Raw genomic sequence first — 22,091 nt, 5'->3', positions numbered from 1 at the left:
TGTACATACAAATGGTCAACTTGGGCAAGAGATTTTGCCAAAGTGCAAAGACAATTCAGTGGAGACAAAGAATAGCCTTTTCTGACAAATTGTCCCGGACAACTGATCTTCATATCTGAAATATATGAATTTCAACTTATACCTTGCATATATACAAAAATTAATTTCAAATGGATTATGGACTAATATATTAAGCCCAAAACTAGAAACTAAAATTTCTAGATGAAAACATGTGAGAAAATGTGTGTTGCCTTGATTAGAGATTTTTTTAGATGTGTCACCAAAAGCACAATCTGCAAAAGAAAAAATTGGTAAATCAGATTTCACTGAAATTTAAAACATCTGTAAAAGATACCCTTAAGAGATTAAAAAGAAAAGCCAAAAACTGGAAGAAAATGTTTGCAAATTACATAGTCAACAAAAGACTGTATGAAGCTTATATAAAGAACCCTCAAAATGAAATAATAAGAAAATAAATTAGATTATTTTTGAAAGTGAGACAAAGATTGGAACTGACATTTCATACATGAAGATAATAGTTTGGCACATAAGGGCATGAAAAGATGCCCGACATCATTAGTCATTAGAGAAATGCAGATTTAAGCCACTATGGGATACCATTACAATCCTATGGGAATGACTAAAATTATAAAGACTGAGGGAATTCCCATTGTATCTCAGTGGGTTACAAAACCGATTAGAATCCATGAGGATGCCGGTTTGATCCCTGGCCTTGCTCAGTGGGCTAAGGATCTGTCCTTCCCATGAGCTATGGTGTTGGTCACAGATGTGGCTCGGATCCTGAGTCGCTGTGACTGTGGCTGTGGTCGGCAGCTGCAGCAGCTCATATTGAACCCCTAGCCTGGGAACTTATGGGAGTTCTCACTGTGGTGCAGTGGGTTAGGAAACAAATCTGACTAGTATCCATGAGGACATAGGTTCGATCCCTAGCCTCGCTCAGTGAGTTAAGGATCCAGCGTTGCCATGAGCTGTGGTGTGTGTCTCAGACTCAACTCAGATCCCGCATTGCTGTGGCTGTGGTGTAGGCCAACAGCTGAAGCTCTGATTCGACCCCTAGCCTGGGAATCTCTATATGCCACTGGTACAGCCCTAAAAAAAAGAAAAAGAAAAAGAAAAAAGAAAGAAAAGGAATCTGATTGCAGTGGCTCTGGTTGCTGCAGAGGCACAGGTTCAATCCCCTGCCCAGTGCAGTGGGTTAAAGGATCTGGTGTTGCTGCAGCTGCAGCATTGGTTGCAACTGTGGCTCGGATTCAGTCCCTGGCCCAGGAACTCCATGTGTCGTGGACATACAATGGAAAACAACTCAACAAGAGAAAGGAAAAATTTTTATAGATGAGACAACAGGGATGACATGAACGTAGTATGCTAAGTGAAAGTCAGACTCAAAACTACATATTGTATGATTCCATTTAATAACACTCTAGAGAAGGCCAAATTTTAGGAACCAAAAATAGATCAGTGACTGCCAGGGGATTAGGGTGTGAGCAATGATTAATTACAAAGAGGCAGGAACTCCCACTGTGGTTCAGCAGGTTAAGAGCCCCACATAGTCTCCATGAGGATGCAGGTTTGATCCCTGGCCTTGCTCGGTGGGTTAAGGCTCCAGTGTTACCGCAAGCTTTGGAGTAAGTCACAGATGCACCGAGGCTCCAGTGTTGCTGTGGCTATGATGTATGCCTTCAGCTGCAGCTCCAATTAGACCCCTAGCCTGGGAATTTCCATATGCCACCGATGTGGCCCTAAAAAGAAAACAAACAAAAAAAAAACGATTAAAAAAGGGGGACAACATGAGAAAATCTAGGGAGGTGATGGAATATTTGTGTATCTGGATTGTAGTTATTATCACACAATTGTCTGTCCAAACCATATGTCTAAACCTATAGACCTGTAAGCCAAAAAGAGTTCATTTTACTGCATGTACATTTTTTGAGTAGGATAAAAATAAAATAAAATAAAAATCAAGGTTTTTGAGCTGGTATGGTGAAAAAGAAACAGATTAAAGGGGTAAAAACTAGAGAAGACCTCAGAGAAGCAGAAAGAAAACCAAAACTATGTAGAGTCATGGAGGGGAAGGAAAAGTACTTTCTAGAAGCAGATGATGGCAAACATAGTCAACGTTAAAGAAAGTCAGTGTTGATTTTAGAAAGAGCTGTTGGAGCAAAAGAGTTACCCCATTCAGCAACTACTTCATTTTTTCTTAGGTCAGCAACACATTAATTTGCCATTGAACTAACCACTTTTATAGGAGGCAGGCCTGGTAAGGATAAGAGTAGGGTAGTGACTAGATGAGGCTTCAGGTTCAAGAGATAGAGCTTTAAAGATGGGGATAGACTTGGGAATGTAAGATACAAGGGGCGACAAAGGATTCACAGAGGAAGAGGAGACTGAAGATGTTCGTGGGAGTGAAAACACAGCCCCTCTGAAGATGGGAAGAGAAGTTAGCCTTTAAGAATGGGGATTGACCTCTCTTGCCTTGAGTCAGAGGGAAAGTCCACAGATAAGACAGTGAAACTGAGACTCAGGGTTCAAGGGCTGGGCTCCCTGGAGTGATTATCCCAGATGGCTGTGAACGCCATCCTTTCTCTCTCATGGTCATGGGTCTTCATACTGCTTATTCCTTCCTGTGGCAATTTCAGAATGGCTGGTGGGAGTGTTTTTGTTATGCGGCTTTGAATACTGTCTTGGGCAAGCTTTCCCCACTCTGTGGTATATCCAGGAAAGTGTTAAACTAGTGCCCCCTTGTGGCTTCAGGATAGAACACAGCCCATTGTACATCTGCAAACACAACCCCCAACTTAGACTGGTGATGCTAAGAGGCCTATGGAGGTTCTATTGCATCCATCAACTTTTTTCCTCCCTCCTGTTACCAAGGTTTAGTCAAGTGTCGCCCTGAATAAATATTCAGGGATAATGTGCAAGTAGAAATGTTAATAGTAAGTAAAAATAATGTTTGAATGAATTCTACTTCCAGATGTGTTCAAGTACATTTATAGCTTTCATTCAGATAAGACTTGGGTATATAACTTTTGGCATCACCCAAAAAAAGGAGAGGAAGAAATGGTTCTAAAATCGTTCTGCCTATGTCTAAGCCATTACCTAATGGGTGTCATTCATAAATCTATTTGCAAAGCTATGGACCAATGACTGAAGCAATGGAAACCAATTTGCAATGGCATGTGGAATGGAACCTTAGGATATGGATGTTAAACATCGGCAAACTCAAGGCGATTTTTCATGAAAAGGCCTAAGAATTGATCAAATTTGACATATGTCATACCATGTTTTCCAATTAAATAAAAACCCTACAGAGACACACATAGTGCTTTAATTGCAAAAATAACACCTCCACTCAGGAGGAGTACAGCAAGAATTCTCCTGACTCCCATTACCTCTAATTGGAATCAAACAGCAAAATCCCTGACCTCCATAAGGCATATTCATTTCACAGCTGACATGTGTTTTTTTTCTCAACTGATATTTTAAAATTATCACATAGGCAGAAAAGTGTTTTAGGACTCTGCTTGGTTCCCTGTTCTAGCCTTGCTTTGCAGGATTACATTCAGAAGCCAGACTGAGCCCTTTCCCCACACTCCTTTGGAGCCATATGGCAAAACAAAAATAGAATCAGGTAATTGTGGCTTTTCCTTCTAAGCCATCTTGTAAATGGGAAAGTGCTGGGGCAAAGCAGAGCAAGGTGTGAATTTCGACACTCAGAACCAGTAAATAAAGAAATAAATTACTTTATGGTTTCCATCCCTAAATGGAAACAAAATGGCTTCACCTTTGACTCATGACAGTTCTGTCCATTCCAGCCGAGTCGTTCCCAGAGGCCAAGCATTTCCAGATCTGGAAATGATTCAACGTGGCCAAAGTGAGAGGCAGGCCAAATGTTTATCCTCAGTTTGACTATACAAGGCTGATAAACTGACAGCTGAAATTTATAACAGTTTCAGTGCTACTGTGGTATTTATTTCTCGAATTGGCCTGGTTGGGGATTAATAAATCTGTTGAGAAGTACCATGGGAATTCCTTCCCAGGTTGCTTGAATGGTGAAGAAGAATTAAAGTAACAGGTCTAAGAGCTGAAGTAGTACTTGGTGACAGCCCCAAGTCTCTACAAAAGCAAACACCTGAATAAAAAAACTTTCAAAAATGCAGTAAATTACCCTAGATATTGTGCCTGTCCAATACCCAAGTACACAAAAGTCCATAAAAGTTCAGAAACAGTAACTATAAAATAAGGTCTTTTTTTTTTTTTTTTTTTTCCAGGGCTTTAGCCATGGCATATGGAGGTTCCCAGGCTAGGGGTCAAATCCGAGCTGTAGCTACCAGCCTATGCCACAGCCACAGCCACACAGGATCCGAGCCGCATCTGCGACCTACACCACAGTTCACAGGAATGCCAGATCCTTAACCCACTGAGCGAGGCCAGGGATCGAACCCAGAACCTCATGGATCCTAGTCGGATTCATTTCCATTGAGCCACGACGGGAACTCCATTAGGTCTATTTTAGATAAAATCAGCCAGGAGAATAAAACCGCCCCTGAGAGTAATGGTAAATCAGAAACAGAAAAGAGTAGCTATAGAAATAAATTTAGAAATCAGCTTTAAGGAGGGACTGTGTGAGCAAATGAATTTCCTGAGTTTGGGAACAGAGAGAAGGACAAATAGAAGATCAAGCAGAGATGACCAGCAGAAACATCCACCATTATGTTCATCTTTGTCACCACCTGGCATTATACACTCCTTTAGTGTCTTTCCTCCTGACCCCGTCCCTATATGGAAGCTTTGGAAGAGCAGGTGTCTCATGGTATTTTGACGTTCCAGAGCCTAGCTCGTTGCTTGTAATGCAGTGGGTGCTCCGGGGAAAGTACATGGAGCTGGTAAATGAGGCAGAGAAAAACACAAAGAGATGGGAACCCAGGAGAAAAAGTGGGAAGAATCATTAAGAAGTAGATTGCTTATTTCTGTCAGATGAAGCTGAAAAGTACGGATGCAAAAAAAAAAAAATTAGGAAAGGAGACTGTATATTAGGATAATACATTAGAGAGAGGTTAGTGGAGTTGGGAGCAAACAGGCCACGTCATGAGTGTGTACAAGCCTCCAACTGAAAAATGTGAGTCTCTTTTCAGTTAAGGCAAAGCATTTGTTAATTTGCAGTGAAAAAAAAAAAGAAGGCATAATGGAACACTAGAAGCTATTAATGCATGGATATGTTTCTCAGGCGGTCATTTTCCCCTTCCTTGTATGCTTTTTAAGATGGCAATAGAAAAATGTGTGATAGAATACAGGACAAAATGTCTCACCAATTATTTGGAAAAGTTTCAAAAATTAAGATTGCTTTGGAGATTAGGACTGAAATGTATTTGGAGTAAAGGATGTGATGTCTCTTTACAGCACATGGAATTTCCTATTTTGATCAGGTTAATGTTAACTTAAGCTTTGTTGTTTGCAAGTGTTCATGTCAAGGGCAGAAAAAGTGACCCCAGCGGCTAATACGGTACAGAGGAAGCAACTTAAGATATAAATGTGCTCTGAATATGTACAACAAGCCACCTAATATTTCTGAGTTATCATTACTGGTCGATGGCAACCAGCCAGAGGAAATGGATTTCTATGGAGGGCTGGTTTGAGCTTGAGACAATTTAACTTTTTAAGCAATGACACATAAAATCTCATAGAAAAAGTTGCCATTAAATATATGGATGACTAAACTAGGCCACTATGGTGCTATAAAGAACGAAATTAAAAATAGCAAAGCAACCCTGGTAAAGCGGCAAATAGAAGATGAGGACATACGTGAACGACTCAGTATGGAAAGTTAGGTTACATTTTGACAGGAGTCAATAAAGAAGGAGGAAAGGGAAGAGAGGGGCAAAGGAGGATCCATGCTGTGCAAACTGGACTGAAAAAAGATCTGATGGTCACAGGGACCTGCAAAATACATACTAATTAGTCATGTAGAAAGTCTCGTGCACTTTTTTTTTTTTATGAAGGCAGCTATTACCTTTAATACATGAGCAGGGACATGGGGGTGGAGGGAGTACATATATGAGTTGTTTTCTCTGTGTTTTAAAAACTCAGACTACCAGAAATTGAAGTCAATCTGCCATAGCTTCCTTTGCCACTCAAGCCCCCCACATTAGGCTGCAGAGATCTGCTGGAGCGAAGCCATTGTTTCCCAGATAGGTTTTCCCATAGTTCCTACTTCCTCCAGGCAATGGTGGCCACTGGTCTTGAGCATTCTTTCCCTAATCTCCAACCTCACAATTATGTGAGCAAAAAGAGGCTGTGAGAAGGAGCCTCCCCAGGAGAAGAGCAGCCCTCAGCCATCTGGGGAATTCACTCTTTGGTCCAATTGCTTTGCTAACCACACCTGGAAATTAATGACCACCCGCTGCAGCTGGAACAATTTTCCTCCTTCTTACCGAAGCACACTAACACACTAACCGTATCTCCACTCCAACAGGATGCTCAACAACCCCCACCTAGTCACTGTGGCCTCCCGCCTGTCACCACTAGTGAGAGATGGGAGCTGACTGGTCGTGTAGGGAATGAGCTGGGACACAGGTGCCTGGAACACACACGCAGGCCACTGGAGTTCTGATTCCAACTTCAGTGTGTAGTGGAACAACCTGGAAAATGCTCAAAAACAGTGGTGTTGTTAAATAGTATGATTATGGGTTCGGGAACCTGATCTGGAGAGGAAAAGAAAAATGAACTGTATATATTTAATAAGCAGAAGAGAATCCCCACTAGGGACTTAAGGGGATTCTGTGTGTGATGCTTAGTGACTGTTTTATGCACACTTGAGAATGGTTCAGGAGCCTTGCTCTGCCAGCGTGAGAGATTTAAGTTGGACATTAAGACTTGCCTAAATGAATTCCTTAATGAAGATAATGAACTTTGCTATGAACTTTTCAGAGGAAACCCAGCATTTTGGAATGTTTGAAATCAGTATATGAAGATATGTGAATTTTGGACTGTCTCCAACTGGAACTTCTGGGGAAGCATTGCTCTATTTTAAGGGAAAAAATTGTCCTCAAAGAAGCTCAAAATCTCCAGAGCCATTGAGTCATCTGGCTTTGAGTATTGTCTTGTTTGCTCCATTCTCCAGAATTTTTCTTTTGAACCCTGGAGCCATATTTAAAATAGGACCATAATTAAAGTTAAAGGAAACTTTTAGAGTCAAAGAAGAGGGACTTGGAGATGGTTGAGTAGGGGTGGAGGTGAACTCTTCTAGAAAGGGAGAGAGACATGAGACGGTTGGGGTCAGGAAACCAGATTAATGACTTTTGACCCCAGGTTAGTGACTTTGCTAGCTCTGTGACCCTGAATTAACCTTCCTGAGACTGAGATTTTTATCACTTGTAAAATAGGAATGATATCTACTGTGCAGTGATGTTAATAGGATTCATGTTGATTTAAATAAACACTTGACATACAATTGGTACCCAAATTGTAGTCATGGTTACATCTCTTCCTACACATGCCCCACCCAGAGCTAGGTTATACCATATTGCATTGTATATATTGTGATGTTTTCCTTTATAAACATGGTAGGCACCCAACTAAATTTGAATTTCAGATAAATAACATTTTTTTTAGTATAAGTGTGTCCTCTGCAATTTGGAGGACATACTTTCACTAAAAATTATTTGTTACTAAAAAAAATTATTTGTTACTTATCTGAAATTCAAATGTAGCAGAGTACATGGCATTTTCATTTTCTACATCTGGCAAGCCTGTTTACTCAGCATTTATTCCCTGTTTATCCCTTTCTAACAGCATGTAGATTTTCATTCTGGTAATGAACCCTCCCCTACAATGGTCAACTCCACCTAACACCGAGATAGGCTCTACGTGGTTTAGCCAGTCAGCACGTTTCATCCTCCTGGACCAAATAACTGGTTATTGGGTAGGCACATGATCTAAGTCATAGCGAGTTTAGGGACTCTGGAACACAAAATTAGAAATACCTGTTCTCTCTTAGGTATAAACAAGAAGTGAGAACTCTCCAAATTTTTGGTGACCATTTGGTTCCCATGTGAGAAGCTGACCCACAGAAGACGCAAAGCCAAGGTTACAGCTGAAGAATTGCCATCCTTGGCGCTAGGAGTGGGATCAATTTCCCTTGAGGCACATGACTTTGTGGGGAAGAGATGGACACCTAAACAAAAGCTTTTTTCTTCTTTCTGTTTTTGTTTGTTTTTTAAGGAAGGAAGAAGGAATGACTGATGCATCATAGGGAATAGAATCCACTTCACTTCGTGGAACTAAAATAAAGTGTGTTCTTCCCTGAGTTAGAATGCTTTAGTTGCAAGTAATAGAAAAACCTAACTCAGACAGGTATAAACAATAAAGGGAATTTATAGGTTCTTATAACATAAAGTCCCAAGGGTAGGTGAGCTGCTGGTTTGTCTTCAGGGTCCTCTCTGGGGAAGCTGTTTATTTAATAGTGAAATATGGCAACAAAGAGAAAGCAGGGAGGAGTCTTATTCTTTTTATTAAGTTAGCCACTGCTTCTATTTTTATGATTCCATAATTTTAGGATGATTTGGCAAACGCAAAATGCAGCTGTACTCATCAGTTTTCCAAATTAATATTTATATAACTCGATGCAGCATCCAGGGCCAAATTTTTAGTAGAACTTTACAAACATTTCATTGCAGTTCAGTCTTATCTGCTTAAAAATGCAAGCATCACATTTTCCTACACACATCCCAGAATTACTTCTGCCAATTCAAGATTTCATGATAAGTTTACATGATAAGTTTGCATTTGTAAGCTTCTTTTCCTGATTCCTTGATTGGTGCCCCTGCAAATTATGATTCTGTGCATGTTCAGTAAAATTAAGAAGACAATCAAAAAGTCTGGCCTGCAATGGCCCTTACTACCCGAATTTAGATCTCAGATTTTTTATAAGATTTTTCCCACAGCTGATTTTAATAAAATCTGTAACAATAATTGCTATGAAAATAAAGAGCACATGATAAAGAATCTTCTTTTCAACCCAGCAATCATGTTAAACACATTTGTGTCTAGAATATTCTTGGAATATTCGTGGAATATTCTTATATACACGAACTACTGATATGCATATAATAGAAGGTCTTTGATCCAGGAGTCTGAATAATGGAAACATCCAAAGAGTGGAATTGTCCTGAAATATTTTTAAACAGCCATCCCTTTTTAAAATTATATATTGAAATACTTGAAAATAATAGCTAAGTATCTTCCAGCTGCAATGATAGCTCAGTGTTGCTTTGTGGCCTAATAGATGCCAGGGTGGCAGAGCAAGATTCTCACCTGGTGGGCATATGGGTACCACACTAACTGCCTTAGGCTTCAGCTGGGACAGAGTTCAGAAGGCAATGACTATTTTAAAGTGTTATTTTCCAATCATGCAAATATGTCTCATACAAACCATTCCTAAATTAGTAGAATGGAAAGAAATACCACAAGAATGCATCTCATAGAACAGAGTCTTTTCCTAATTGCCAGGCTCCACTGGAGTGAAGACATTTCAGCTCCAGAAATACTGTCAATTTGGACTAAGATTTCAGACCATCCCAGTGAATTCTGCCCTACTAGAAATACCATTTTATTAATAATGAAAATAAGACGGGCTCATAGTTATTATGGCTATTATCATGTCAGGAACAGAGCTAAGAGTTTGACATTTACAGCCCTGTTCCCATTTTGTGGATGGGCATTTTGCAAAGTCCGGTGTAATGATGGGCCCCTTGGCCCAAGACCCTATGACAGCAGAGCTAACAAGAACACAGATTATTCTAGGTACTTCCAGGGATCAAAGGCAGTAGGCTACACCCTTAATATTAGAGCTTTGTGAGACAGGCGCTAGTGTTCCCAATCCGTAAAAGAGAGGAGCTAGTAATTTGCCCAAGTCACGTAGCTTATAAATGGAAAGCCTGGATTTAAATGCAGAACTTCTGAACTCAACTTCATTGTTCTTTCTACTAAAATCCTGCTGTAGTCCCATTCAATTTTTTTATTTTTATTTTTCTAAGGGCTGCACCTGCAGCATATGGAAGTTCCCCGGCTAGGGGTCGAATCATAGCTGCAGCTGCCAGACTACACCACAGCCACAGCAATGCCAGATCTGAGCCACATCTGCAACCTACACCACAGGTCAGGGCAACACCGGATGCTTAACCCACTGAGCAAGGCCAGGGATCGAACCCACGTCCTCATGGATACTAGTCAGGTTCGTTACTGCTGAGCCACAAGAGGAGCTGCCCCCATTCAGATATTTTATCTGTTTTTTATTAATTTAGTATAAAAATTTTAGGGCATGCTGATGATATCTCCCTAGACAAGAAGAAATGTTCAATGGCAGAGCTGAGACAAGTTAGGGAAATTGAGTGGTATAATTGACTTGGAAGTGTTGATTTTTCAAGAGAATCTTCAGCCTCAAAAACAACTTCTTTTTAGACAGCATGATTAAAGGTAGCTTAATCCAAGCAATAATGTTCTAAACCCATACATTTCTTCTACCCATAAGACAAAGAAATAAAACCTTGCAAATAACATTAACTTTAAGAGAAAAGTTTTCCTCACCACACATTCAAATAACATGTACAAGCTCTATTGCTGGCATTGCTGGGAAATTGGTTTTTTTATGTCATTCAAATGGCACTAATGGTCTTTCCTTCAGGGTCTGGCCTAAATTCAAAACCCAACAAACTACAAACAAAGACCGCCCTTTTCAAATTATCTTTTTGTTCTGCAGAGCTGGGGCCAGCTAGCCCTCCAAGTCAGAGAAATTGGTATTCTAGCAGAAAGCTGCTGTTTTAAGCAGAGCGGCCTTTAATATGGCAAGATTTTTCCTTAGAGTGCTAAAAGTTTTGCAATTCTTCTTGTAGTCATCTGTATTATTATGATCTACCATTAAAAACTATCTCTTTCAAGCAAGGTCGTGAGAAGTAAATTGAATATTCTCAAGGTCAGATTGGAGTTCCTGTTGTGGCTCAGTGGGTTTAAGAACCTACTAGTCTCAGTAAGGATGTGGGTTTGATCCCTGGCCTTGCTTGTGGGGTTAAGGATCCAGGGTTGCCACAAGCTGCAGCATAGTTTGAGGATGCAGCTTGGATCTGGCACTGGGGCTGTGGTACAGGCTGGCAGCTGCAGTTCCAATTAAACCCCTGGCCTGGGAACTCCATATACCACAGGTGCAGCCAAAAAAGAAAAGAAAGAGGGAGGAAGGCAGGAAGGAAGGGAGGGAGAAAAAGAGGAAGGAAGGAAGGAAGGAAGGAAGGAAGGTCAGAGTGTCCTTTTCACTATCTACTTTCTCCCCCATGAGAACTGGACCAGATATGGCAGAGTTCGTCACCCAGCCTGTGAAGGTTCCAGAGCCTAACCACATGGGATTCGAAGTTTATGTGCATACTTTCGTGTGCACGCGTGACCTTTTCCCACCTGTCACCTTGGAAAAGATCACTGGCCTTTTTACGCCTCAGTCTCCTCATCAATAAAGTGAAGGCCCTGGACTGGGTTGGCCACTCTCAAAGAATGGCCCGGGGGTTCCCAAGACCCTTTCCAGCAGTTCTCATGGCCAAAACTATTTCCACTATGACACTAAACCTATTACTTTCCTTTTTCACTCTCATTCTCTCACCGGTGGACAGTGGCATTTCCTGGAGGCTCCCTGACACATGATGATGTCATCAATCTGAACATGTGCTTATGTAATCTTGGTTTAAAATCAGGTTTTGTCTTATATATCTAATACTATAAATATCAATAAATATAACTCATAAATTCTAATAGGGTTCTCAGTGATTTTGAGGAGTGAAAAGAAGACTTGAGATCAAAAAGTTTGAAAACGGCTGGACTAGGTCATCTCTGCCTCAGCGGTTTCTAACTGCTGGTGCTAGGGTTAAAATGCCTTTTTTTTTTTTTCTTTAAGGTGGTAATGGTAGATCTTAAATATTTTTTAAAAATTTCCTACTTGGTAAGACAAAAAAAGTGTTCCCCTTTATAAGAGCCTCCATTACAAAAATTACTATACTAGTTTACACACAGGCAGCGCTATGAACCAACCCTTCTTGTGACCAGCTATGATTGAGAAAAACATTAGTTTCTGTGTAGACTATTATCACCCAGATGGGTACTAGATGATGTTCTATGAAACTGTCCTCAGGCCCCAGGAGTGTTTATATTAAGTTTGTACTTGGTTGAAAACCTATAATAAGGACCCACTTATCCATCACTAATTCTCTAATGTCAAGTTCTACTCTGTTTTGTCTTTACCTGGACTTTCCTAGGTTTCCTACAATGGATTTCAAGTCAGATCCTGAGACTGGAGCCAAGAATTCTCTCCTCACACTTGATATTAAAATGTCAGAAGCAAGACTTGGCCAATGTAGACTCTTCTACTAGGTACTCAAAAAATGCCCGCTGGCAAACTCCAAGGGAAGAGCTCCCAATTCAATCAATAGCTCTCTTTGCAACACTCTATGTCTTTGACAGATTACTTCTGGCTAAGATACAAAACTGAAAGTTCAATTTTCAATTTTAAACAAATAGAAATATTTATGCTTAATTTAAAGACTTGCAGCTCAGGATAATATCAATGAATGTTTTCTTTCCCAAACCAATTATATGGTAAAGTAGGATTATCATGTCCATTCAATCTGTATAAAGCCCATAGCATTAAATGATAGGTCAGATAATTAATTGCTTTCACAGCACTTTGGTAGTGCTGAAGATTGCTTTTCTTACTCTCAGACTCCCTCTCTAACTGGCTTTCCATGACCTGGTGCTTTTCTCTTGATTTTTAAGTACTTCTTTTTATTCTCCATTATCTCATCTTTTTCCCCTCCTTGTTGGACTAAAGTGACAAGGGACTTGTATGAAAAAAAAAAAAAAAAAAAGTAATTGAGCCTAGTGAACTAACCACAGGAAAATCTGAGTTCAAGCTCTGGCACCGTCTCCCCTTCATTATCAAACCCTGGAGTGTCATAATGGGGACAATGCATATTGTTACAATAATTCATGGAAATGTTGTAAAGATTACTGAGTAGATTTCCTTTGGCATCACTAGTCTAAAGAACGATGCAGAGATAAATGCTTTTCCAAATGTACTACACTGAATGATGGTACAAGATCTGGGAAGCAGTTCTCTCCCCAAATGTCGATCGAGTCAATAGCAATAGAAACAAAGTGATTAGAAGTATGCTTTTTTTCACTTGTAGGAAGTTGTAATTAGCTTAATTTCTTTCGGAGGGAATCTGAGGGCCCTGTCTATCACCTGGGAAGTAGGACCTGTTCTTGCTGTGAAATTGACTTCATTCTGGTATGGGTTTCAAAGGCAGGTGAAAGGATCAGGGAGCAGGTCTCAGGCCTGAATGCTCACACCGCTTTATTACACTGACCCCTTCCTTGTCTTTTCATTTGCTCTCTGGGAAATTACGAGCTAAAGATTTTCAGCTCAGAAGGCCTTTGATCACGGCAGAGTTCAACTATGCTCCCATGGAAGAACCTTCACAATGCTAACAGCTCTGTCTGTAGCAGAGCTGCTCAAACTTGACACTGTTGAAAATTGGGAGGTGGCTAATTCTTTGGGCACGGGAAGCTGTCCTGGTCATTGTAGGATGTTTAACAGCAACCCCGGCCTCTACCCGCTAGATGCCAGTAGCATTCCCTCTCCTCAGTGGAGACAATCAAAAACGTCTCCAGACATTGCCAAGTATTCCCTGGAAGACAAAATCACCCTCAGCTGAGAACTGCTCAGCTATAGGCTCATAGAGTGACAGAATTAGGAAAAAACTGTTCACATCATGCATTTTTTTTTACCCCCAAATTGTAGCTCATTGACCATTTGTGGTGTACGCGGTGATTTTATGTAGGAAGCAGCACTGAATGGCACTGACTCTCGTGGTGGAGAATAATCACCTTCGCAACTGTCACTCAGATGTTCGATTTAATCAAGAGGAACGTCTCTGTTCAGTGCTAGATCCTCTTTAACACCTCCTAATATTTGTAAGTGGGAGCTGCCAAAGCAAGTGGGGCCTCAGGTGCACAGGCTTCAGCAGACATTATCACGCTACTACTTCATAATTTTGCTCTCTTTTTATGGTTATTTATTTATTTATTTACTCATTTATTTATTAGGGCTGTTATCTGCAGCATATGGAAGTTCCCAGGCTAGGGGCTGAATCAGAGCTGCAGCTGCTAGCCTACACCACAGCTTACCACAACACCGGATCCTAAACCCACAGGGTGAGGCCAGGGATTGAACACACGTCCTCATGGATGCTAGTCAGGTTCATTCCCGCTGAACCACAGTGGGAACTCCTATGGCATTCATTTTCTATGGTTGTCTTCTATTTATGATGTGACACTGGTTCTCCACTTGCCCTATTGATGGAAAAGTTTCTTTTAAAATAAATGTATTAATGCATTTGATAATCACATGGGAAAATATTTAGCTATCATTCAGCAATTCTGTTCCTACACAAATGTGGATTTATATTCACCAAAAGACTTGTGGAGGAGGTTCTAACAACCTTGTTTGTAAGAGTCTCAAACTGGGTATTATCCAAGTGCCCATATGCCAATACACTGCGTTGCCCACACAGTGGAATTCACCCAGCACTACAGCAGCGAAGATGAATCTCACAAACAAAATATTGAGTGAAGGAGGTCAGACCAGGCAGAAGCAATCTATTTGGTTAGAAGTCAGGATCATTGTTTCCCTTATGGAATAGCGACCGCATGGGGGCATGAAAGAGCTTCCGGAGACTGTTAATACTCTGCTTTTTCATTTGGTGCCATGGGTGTGTCCCATTTGTAAAAGTTCGTCACAAATCATAATTATGATTTGTGTGTGCGTATACTAAACTTCAATAGCATTTCAAAATGAAAATTAAAAGACAGCTAAAATAGCAGATTGAGAGACAAATATTAGGCAATATTAAATAAAAAAATGTACCCATCTTACCTGAAATAAAGGAACACAATTGTATATACATAATTTGGAGACAACTGAAGTTGTGGAAATCTTGATTTTGTAAAGCCCTGGGGTGTTAAAGATGAGGGCACAGAGGGCCAGGAAAAGGAGGAGCGACCATCCCAGAGTCCTTGGGCGACGAGTAGCTGGGGCCTCTGCAACTGTAATCAAAATGTTAACTCCCAGTTCAGTGCCTTCTGGGATGAAATGCGTGCCCAGTTCCCTACCACCCGGCCTTAACTCTCAGCTTCTAGCCTCTCCTTATCCTGCCTCTCATCTCGGCCACCTGCCATACCAGCTTTTTGGAGCTGACAAATCAGAAACTTCTTGATATGACGCCCTTCACCATTTTGGCCCAGGTTCTCCAGAACATCCGGGTCCCCACGGGTCTGAGACAGGCACTGGACCAGGTCCAGAAACAGGCCTCTGCCTGGGGAAGTCTCCATGAGGGTCTTTCCCTGTTGGTTGAAATGAAGGAACAAAGCAAACTGGGAGGCCTCTCAACCATGCTAATTCTCATTATCTTAGTAGAAACACACGGCTGAGTTCTACAGCTTGACATTATTTTCAAATCATGTTAAGGCATTTCCAGGCATCACTGTTTGACATGAAAGCAAAATGCATGACACTGACTGCAAGAAGGGAGGAAGAAAGAGTAAAGGCACCGTCTTTTTGGGGGGGTGGGAGGGCACACCTGCGGCACATGGAAGTTCCCAGGCTAGGGGTCGAATCCGAGCTGCAGCTGCCAGCCTACATCACAGCCACAGCAACACCGGATCCTTAACCCACCGAGGGAGGCTAGGTGTCGAACCCGCATCTTCATGGATACTAGACAGGTTCGTTGCTGCTGAGCCACAAAGGGAACTCCCCATTTTTTAGCCACACCCACAGCATGTGGAAGTTCCCAAGCCAGGGATCGAGCTCTCACCACAGCTGCCACCTGAGCCACAGCAGTGATAATGCTAGATCCTTAACCTGCTATGCCACCAAGGGAACTAAGGCACCCTCTGCTTTCTTGGAGAAAACATAGCGGGAAAAGATCCTCCATAGGCCCCCCTGATTTAGCAGTTATCTCCATCATCCTGTAAGTCTTTTGAGAACTCTGCTCCCGAGTTCAGAACTGCTGTGGTGAAGCAGACAGGCTTTGGGTGGCATGCTTTCATGGGAGCCGTTCATCTCACAGAACTTCAGATTCACCATCTGTGAGAAGGGGACAAGAAAAACATGCCCAATTTATCCTACAGGGCCGTCACAGGAACCCTGCAAAATAAAGCATGTGACAACATGTATAAAATGCGAAGTGGGGTTGTTTCCTTTGTAAGCAGTACAAACACTATGCCTCTCCTAACGGACGTTGTATTTGGCATATCTTCACATGAACATGAAAATGGCAAGGCTAGTTTGCCTCCGTGACATATTTTAAAGTGGCCAGAGACAGCATGTGACAGTTGCTTCATTTATAACAGTGCGACCCCAGGCTTACAGTTCTGCAAGAAAGTTTCCATTTCGTTGCGATGAGATATTCGACTTCAACAGATTTACAACTCCTGTGTCCCTAGGATGATTATTCTTCTGGATGGAAACACTTTCCTGCAGTTTTCCTCATGATAAGCCAGGCTGCATTCTGGGAACCCAGCCAGCTCCATGGAGAACTGGGTATTACAGAAATTTCAACGTGAATTGTGTACAGGGTAATTCTGTATCAGTATTAGACATTATGCCCATGACGCAATAAATGATCAAGCTGTTATTCTTAAAAGCTACTAAATCTCTTTGCATGTTAAATCAGAGTGAGAATAACATTGATCCATGGCTTGCGTGACGCTGAGATTTGATTTCCAAAAGTGAGTTTTGAGCCTAACTGGGAAGACGTTTTTATTTCCTAGGCCAAAATGATGTCAACATCGAAGACTTAATTGCCGTCTTGTCAGTGTGTTTGGATACAGTGGAAGGCCCTTGTTTTTACTTGTACATGACAGTCTCATCTGTCCGAAGGAACAGAAAAAGCTACTATGATTAAAAAACTCTGCCATGAAGAGACTCAACCTTTGCAAGTTTACAAGTTGTTGGATTTGAAATGGCATGAGAGGAAGCCTTTTGGGCCGGAAGTTGACATGTCATTTTTGTAGCCCTCAGCCTGACCTTCTCCAAACATCAGCTCAGACACAAAAGACACTGGGATCCAAATGACTTTTTTACCTCCAGGCTGGTAACCCTATCATCTTCCTGAAAGACACCTCTGCCACCTCCACTCTTGTCAGGAAGGAAACCTTTGAATTCTCTGAAGCTCGAAGCCAGCAGTGTTCTTCACAGTGACCTTGAGGGGCTATTCAGCCCTTAGTACTTGCCAACTGCAGATTAATTTCTATTGTTTGACCCAGAGAAACCTGTCAGGGAGCTATGGATTCATGTAAGCCTCCCTGATGGGCTAAGTCCGTTTGAATTTACTTGCAGGTGAATTTGTGATTGATATTTTTGATGGGAATTACCAGACACACCAGGCTATTTAAAAGTAATTGCTATTAGAAAAATAGTGTGAAATATCAGTGATGGTGAACATATTTGCCTCCAAGTAAGGACTACAAAATTGTTAGAAGAAAAAAATAGGGGCTAAACTGTTCTATTTTGTTAACTAACCCAAGAGAAACACAGCCAAAGACTCAGTTTGAGGGTTGGCCTCAAATAGTTGCCTGCAGTGAAAATTGGGAGACGAGCAACACTCCAAAGGCAATGAGAACCAACTTTGATTTAAATAAAGCTGTTGGAAGAGTACTTTTCCTTACCTTGTTTTCCATTTAAAAAACCCTCTTTCTCACTTAGACTGTGTGAGAAATTGCCTAGATATTATTGAAAAAAAAAAACTTGTAATAATGGGCCATCCAACACATTTTGCTTCTGAGGAACAAAAGGAAAAAAGCCCAGGGATCCATCCAAAGATATCACTCAAGAACAGAGTTACTGAGAGTTGAATTTGAAGATGCTTTTTACAGTTTTGTGTCTTGGCATTGACTTGAAACAGAAGTCCTTTGGGAATGCTGGAGCATCATGCACTTGTGTGGGTCCTCTGTGACTGTTAGGAGCTGATGGGTCTGTGTGTGTATACTTGTGTGTTTTAATTGAGGTATTATTCCCATCTCATAAAATTAACCCTTTTAAAGTGTGCAACTCAGTGCTTTTTGATATATTCACAATGCTGTACATCCACCACCTCCATCTAGTTTCAAAACATTATCATCCATAAAAGAAATCCCATAGCAGAGTTCCCATTGTGGCTCAGTGGTAATGAGCCTGGCTAGTATCCATGAGGACGTGGGTTTGATTCCTGGCCTCGCTCAGTGGGTTAAGGATCTCAGGTTGCCGCAAGCTGCAGATGTGGCTTGGATCTGGCGTTGCTGTGGCTGTGGTGTAGGCCAGCAGCTCCAGCTCCAATTCGACCCCTAGCCTAGGAACTTCCATATCCACGAGTATGGCCCTAAGAAGACCAAAAAAAAAAAATCCCATGGCCATCAAGTAGTCACTCTCCATCCCCCATTCCCATTAGTCCCTTAAGCAACTACTAATCCACTTATTTCTGTGGATTTGCCTGTTTGCAAAATCTCATAGAAATGGAGTTGTGCAATGTGTAATTTTTTATGCCTGGCTTCTATCACCTCACATAATGTTTTCAAGGTTCACCCATGCTGCATCATATATTAGTACTTCGTGCATTTTAATGGATGAATAATTTTCTATGGAGTTCGCACTGTGGTTCAGTGAATTAAGGACAGTGTTGTTACTGAGAATACAAGTTCAATCTCTGCCTTCGCTCAATGGGTTAAGGATCTGGCATTGCCACAAGCTGTAGTGTATTTTTCAGATGCAGCCAGGATCTGGCATTGCTGTGGCTGTTGTATAGACCACAGCTGCAGCTCCATTTCCACCCCTGGCCCAGGAATCTCCACATGCTGCAGGTAAATAATAATTATAATAATACTCCTCTGTTGTATGGATAGATCACATTTGTTGATTCATTCATTTATGGACATCTGTGGTGTTTCCAACTTTAAGCCATTGTGGATAGGGCTGCTATGAACAGGTGCATGCGTTTGAACACCTGTTTTCAATTCTTGTTGGCATGTACCTAGGAGTGAACATGCTGAGTCACATGGCGATTCTAAGTTTAAACTTTTGAGGAACCACCAAACTTGTTTCCACAGCACGTGCTCATTTACTTGTGTGCATGTAATCCATCCCTTTTCTTTTAACATCTTTTTGAACAGGGCTCAAGCAAAATAGATAAACCTTTAGGTGACCTGGTTTTCTTGAATCTTCTCGGTGTAGAACAGAAGTAGCAGCAGTTATCCATCCCATGTGGAAAATCTTTCCCGGGGGTGGGGGGGTGGGCTGAGAATGAGAATTTATTCAGCCTGCTTGATGAATCACCCCAAACTCCAAACCTGTCTCCATAGGGGAGGACAGCTGTCATATTTGAGAAGAACGAAGGACGGTAAACACTTACCCTGGTGTGGCTGCTTAAGACCTGGGTCTGCAGTTGGAAATCTGCCTCTTTCCCTCACATTTGTGTAGAGCAGCAAAGGAACATTTAAGTCAAAAGAGCCAAGTTCCTGAAGCTGCAGAGGACTCTGAGATTACTGGGTTCCTGTGAGGTCTTCCAGGTCACACTGCATCCTCTTCATGTATCCAGGGACTGCATCCCTGAGTCTTGAGAAGTGGGAAGAAATCTAGCAGGTGGGCCTACAGGAGAAGGGAATTCCAGGCAGAGAAAATGGCCCGTGGAAATAAACACTGCAGAGGGTGAGTAAAAGGAAGGACCCTTGGGAGGGGTATGGAGTATTTCCAACCTTCTTGGTGGGAAATGGAACAGGCAAATCCAACACTGTTGAGAAGAAGTAAAAAATCCCACATGAAGTGGGGGGTCACCTCTAAAAAAAAAATTTTTTTTTGTCTTTTTTTTTTTTTTGCTATTTCTTGGTCCGCTCTCACGGCATATGGAGGTTCCCAGGCTAGGGGTCGAATTGGAGCTGTAGCCACTGGCCTACGCCAGAGCCACAGCAACACCGGATCGTTAACCCACTGAGCTAGGGCAGGGAACGAACCCGCAACCTCATGGTTCCTAGTCGGATTCGTTAACCACTGTGCCACGACGGGAACTCCCTACCTCTAAAAATTTTTAAATCAGTTTTTTTGAATTTTCATCCAAAGTTAGAAAGCTCCTTTACTCTATTAAAAAAAAAAGAAAAAAGAAAAAAGAAAGAAAGAAAGGAAAGAAAAAAAAACTACATAGATATCTTTGAACTTTATGCTTTGTCTGGTTCATACATGGATACTGCATAGAAATTTGAGGTTTTGACATTCTGGAAAATCATCCAAACCATTGTTTAAATTTTGAGACAATACTTGTTTTTCCTCGGTCTTTGCTGGAGGCTTCCAAGTTCTCCAAGATTAATAAATAAATAAGAGTTGTTTAGCCATTTCTGTGAATTGCTTATGTTACAAGGACATTTCGAACCTTTAGTCTCCAAGCATTCCGTTCCTGTTTGCAGACAACTATTAATACACGGATTCTCTGATTCCCTGAGTGTTCGGTTGGGCTCGAGTTTCTAGTTAAATGTGGATTTAAGGAGTTTATTCTTTCTGACTTCAAGTCACAATGACTTCTCCATCTCTTCTCATTTACTGGGAAGACAATGTCCCCTGGGAACCGCTTTCTTGGTTCTTGAAATATCTCTGAGTTCAACTCTTACTGGCTCCCAAGGGCCTGGTTTGATACCTTGTGGCCCCAGTGGCTGAAGAGGTTTTAGTTGACATTCCAAGTAATTAATTTATGACCCCAGGCTAACTTGGACACAGTGAAGTGGCAAATCAGAATCCAATTTTTCTTGACGGATACACACACACACACACACACACACACACACACACACATAACTTTTTTCTCTTGGCCAATAGACCACATTTGTTTGTACAGAGATAGTCTATGTTGTCTATTCTTCCATTTCACCCTTACATAATAAAGTCTTAGAAACTCCTACTTTTACATTTTCTTGTTTCATAGGACAATACTACTCATGAGACCAGGGACATTTATGTACCTGGATGTCACTTCTTTTCCCTGTCATCTGACGATGGGAGAGCTCATATTTAAGAATTGTGTTTCCAGGAGTTCCCATCGTGGTGTGGTGGTTAACGAATCCAACTAGGAACCATGAGGTTGCGGGTTCAGTCCCTGCCCTTACTCAGTGGGTTAACGATCCAGCGTTGCCATGAGCTGTGGTGTAGGTTGCAGACGCGGCTCGGATCCCGCATTGCTGTGGCTCTGGCGTAGGCCGGCGGCTATAGCTCCGATTCAACCCCTAGCCTGAGAACCTCCATATGCCGCAGGAGCAGCCCAAGAAATAGCAACAACAACAACAACAACAACAACAAAAGACAAAAAGACAAAAAAAATTAAAAAAATAAAATAAAAAAAAATAATAAGAATTGTGTTTCCAGTGGCTTAAATGGGCAGTGATGTTATGAGGAAGCTGGGAAAGGAACACGTCTTCTCCCAGGTCTTCTGGAAAAGGCAATGTGATGGCTTGTGTGTTGTTCTCAGAGACACAGGTTGAGCTGGGGCAGGACCATCACTGGAGACAAGCTGGGTCGCAAAAGAGCCCCTGGAGGTTATTTAGTGGAGCCAGCTGTGGGACAAACGACATTCTTTTCTCAACTGTTTTCAAGATGCAGTGAGTGCAAGATGATCTAAGTGAAGTGCTGAGAACACCTGTGAAGGGTCATGTCCTGTATTTAAAAACATAGTTAAGAGGTTGTTGGTGGAGAAACCTCCACTCAGAGGAGAGTGTGGATGCCCAGACACACCATCCTTGAGCTCCTTTCACATCCTGCCAAACCAGGCCCTCAGCTTTAGCCTGGTTTGGATGTGAGACAGTCTCCTTTTCTTCTAAGGGGGTCATGGATTCTGTTTTGCTTTCCATGCTTTTTCCTGAAAGTATGCCATCGTGTTACTATACCTTTCCCCAAAGTGAGTCAGACGTGCTGACCAGTAGAACACCAAAGTGGTCGTTCCCATGGCAGCCAGAACTACATGGAAGCAAAC

The sequence above is a fragment of the Sus scrofa genome, chromosome 4 (assembly GCF_000003025.6).
Source record: "Sus scrofa isolate TJ Tabasco breed Duroc chromosome 4, Sscrofa11.1, whole genome shotgun sequence".
In the NCBI taxonomy this organism is placed as follows: domain Eukaryota; kingdom Metazoa; phylum Chordata; class Mammalia; order Artiodactyla; family Suidae; genus Sus; species Sus scrofa.
This window is presented reverse-complemented; position numbering follows the sequence as displayed.